The 3836-nt window shown below is 36.5% G+C and overlaps 1 pseudogene; it reads right to left on the bottom strand.

Moving 5' to 3' along the window:
* Positions 1-786: 786 nt before the first annotated feature.
* Positions 787-1425, bottom strand: LOC145064435 (UDP-glycosyltransferase 88B1 pseudogene; annotated as a pseudogene).
* Positions 1426-3836: the final 2411 nt, after the last annotated feature.

The following is a 3836-nucleotide window of genomic DNA, read 5'->3' as shown; positions in this document are numbered from 1 at the left end:
ATAAACATATATATATATATATATATAGTTATTTTTAATATATATAGTCATATTTGTCACAAAAATAATTGATTTTTTTAGAGTGACTACGTATCACTACTAGAAAAACAGCCTTTTACGACGCGCAAAACACGACACTCTTTAATTTATGTTACGCATTAGAGAGTGACATTAAAAAAGTATCATCTCTTCAAAAATTTTAAGGATTTATGTCGCGTATTACTGAGTGCCTTTAAATTAGTGTCTCATGTAAAAATATTAAAAACACGGAAGGCACTTGTGCGTCATCTGTGAATGTCGTTTTATATTTTTTTTAAGAAACGCGCGTGTCCGAGGGAAAATGAAATCCCCAAATTTTTTAAACCCCCATCTTCTTCTCCCTCGTCTCCACCCCTCATCCACATCCACTGCCTCCACCCCTCAGCCAAATTACAAATGGATGGTAAATTAAGGTTAAGGGTTTGAGATTTCTTCCAAATCGACCCTCACACCAAATGGTTCGATCTCCTCTCTTTTTACCTTGTTCGTTCTACTGATGCCTCCACCTTCTACCATCGATGTTGATCTTCGAATTAGCAACAAGAAGCCCTAGGGCCTCTTCCTTCACCCACCTCCAGCGCCTCCAACAAGAAGCCCTAGGTCCCCCCGCCTTCACCCACGTTCTCACATGTTAAAACACGTCATCCCAAAATTGGAAAAACTAGGGCTTTTGTGCTTTGGATCTCACAGCAAACAAGTTTTCCTCGTCCCCACCTCGCCCATCCAAATTCCTTCTTCTTCAAATGATTAAATGTTCTTACCTCTCAATCGTACCTGAATCAATATCTCTGTCTCTCTTGTGTCTATTCTCTCAACCAAATACACTCGATTCATCTTCTGTTCCGCATACAATGGCCATGCCACCAGTGGCACCCCAGCTACCACCGCTTCAAGCACCGAGTTCCACCCACAATGACTCACAAATCCACCCACCGACTCATGACTAAGTATCGCCGGCTGTGGTGCCCAATTCTTCACCACCATCCCCTTATCCCCAATCCTGCCCTTAAACCCGTCAGGAAGAATCGCATCCAGACCGACTTCTTTACCACCACCGGAATTCGAGTCGGTTTTTTTGTCATCTGGTGGCGGATCTTGAACCACCCACAAGAATCTTTGCTCACTTTTCTCTAAACCAATAGCTATTTCCTTCAACTGCTCCTTCTTCAACACACCCTGACTCCCAGAGCATAAAAACACTACACTTTTACTCGGTTGTGAATTCAACCATTTTAAGCACTCGTTTTCGCTAGGATCCACATGATTGCCACCGACGATCAAAGGTCCGATGAAATAAATAGGCGGAGTTGGACCGTTGGGGATGCATTTACCTTCCCGGAGCGCGTCAACAACCCTTTCTTCAAACCCCACGAAGGTGTTTGCCATTGGGGATGCAAATTCATCGTCTTCTTCAAAACACCCTTCCAAATTTCTTAATTTTGTTGCTCTTGGCAATACCGTAAGTTTGTCTTACATGCGCTCTTTTGATCCGACTACTTGCTTTTGTGTTGATTGACTAAGTCAGTGGATCTCTCGATATGTTTTTGTTGCGATCCCTATTTTGATGGATCTTTTTCTAAATGTAGTTGGGAACTATTTTTGCTTAGATTCCAATTTAGCATATAGGTGATTCAAAACTATTGCTTGCAGCAGAAACTCATCTACTGTTGCTTAATGCCATATGTCGAAGTATTAATTTGCATTATGCTTTCTACTAGATCAAGCTCCACTCATCAACTGCTAGGGGTCTACTGTTTAGCTAATCATGGAGCCAATCTGATCTTGCTAGCCTACCCTTTTGCTTTTTCAGGTTTACCAATTTATGGATCTTAAATAGTTCATTTCTAATTATGGGCTACCAATTGTTCAGAGTACAGGTAAATCAGCAGTTTTGAACAGTTTGATTGGGCATCTTGCTCTGGTACGACCTTCATTTTTCTTTATTTTCATATTCAATCTGGACATATATATTCACTTTATGTTTTTTCTAATTCATTATGATAACAAAACAAGTCATTTCAATTTTCAAATTAAGTTGAGCAGCCAACTGGTGAAGGTGGTGCAACTCGTGCACCTATATGTATTGAATTAAAGAGGGATGGTAACTTAAGCAGCAAATCAATTGTAATGCAGAATTGCAGATTGATAGAAAATCCCAACCTGTGTCTGCAAGTAAGTCCTCATGTCATACTTAAGGGCTTAAGCCAATTCGACACACACATACACACACATTTAGTAATAGGGTTCTATATATATATATATATATATATATATATATATATATATATATGATTATTGAATCTGAATGCTCTTTTTGTCCACCAACAGGTGCTCTTCGACACTCATTACAGGATAGGCTTAGTAAAGTTTCAAACAAGAGTCGGGATGAAATATTTTTGAAGCTTAAAACAAGTTTGGGTGAGTCTGTTTGCTTAAAAATATCAAGAATTTGACAAATGCATCATAGTAATTCGGTTTCTTTTTATACCACTTAGGCTTGATTGTTTGTTTGCTTCATTTTTTTTTAAAAAAATTCTATGTTTTTGACATATTCGAGATACAATTTAATTCCTTGTTTGATGTATTTCACTATTCCTAGGGGAGGGTGAATCATAATTCATTTTATTTAGTTTTTTAAATATTTTTAGTTACAATCTTTGCAGGATATCTCTTTAGGAGTCGCGATTGGCTCCTCAACACAAATATCTATGTTTGTTGTACGTGTTTTTTTCTCTGGATATTAAAAGAAAGGTTAATTTAAAGAAATAGCAGCATAATTTAAACAAATACTAACTTTTATTTTAAAATTTTTGTGTTTGTAACTGCAGATTCCATTTGTGTGGTTGTTGGGTGGATCATGGGGCGTCCTTTGGACCTAAATTTTCAACTTTTTGAGACAACAACTCTTATTATGACAGTTCTAGTAGTGGCTTTCATGTTGCAAGTAAGCCTCATATTCATATATTTTTACAAAAATTTGATTAATTAAAATTTTCATTTAAAAATGGTTCTTTTATATATTTGTAGGATGGAACATCCAATTACTTCAAGGGAGTAATTCTTGTGTTTTGCTATTTGATAGTTGCTGCAAGTTCTTTGTACATATAGACCCTCTATCTATACGTAAGTTATAACCATTGTTCTCTTTCATTTGACTTTTGACTAGACCTTTTTTCTTCTACATTGTTTATGGAACTGACTTTTGTCTCTGGTTTTGCAGAAGATAAACCTTAAAGCTTTGAATCCGTCATATAGAGTTTCAAGTCAATTGTATGTTCTAGTTTGACTTTCCTTGATGGCATATAGTTATTATTATTGCATACTACTACTAACTTACCCGAGATGAATGGATTGCAGTGTTGCCTTGGGCTTTGGTGGCAGGATTTGTGAAAACAGATAAGTATTTCCTTTTTGCTTTCGGTGATTTTATATTGAATGCATGTAGTATCACAGAGTTATAAGCAACTAGTTGGTTTGATTCCTTACTTATGGATTGTTATGAATTCAGTTCAATCATCAGGAACAACTATGACATTTGGTCCAGGAACGTTCCTGGACCAAATTATTTCGTATCTGTTTGAATTCTTTGAAAAGTTTGATGTTGTGGTTATCAGTTGCTGCTTACTTACTGAGTAGGTAATCCTTTAAAATCTTTCTAACATAATTAATATGTTCTATTTTTTTAACTATTGCATTATAAAAATTTTAGGAGAAAGATATGGCACTTGGGAATGGTGGTTTACGAAAATTCTTACATCATCCGAGAAAATCTTGAAGAAGGAAATGGTTGCAGTAAG

The sequence above is a fragment of the Lactuca serriola genome, chromosome 7 (genome assembly GCF_051521515.1).
Source record: "Lactuca serriola cultivar US96UC23 chromosome 7, Lser_US96UC23_V15, whole genome shotgun sequence".
Lineage (NCBI taxonomy): Eukaryota > Viridiplantae > Streptophyta > Magnoliopsida > Asterales > Asteraceae > Lactuca > Lactuca serriola.
Note: the sequence above shows the minus strand (reverse complement) of the source record. Positions and strands in the feature narration are given on the sequence as shown.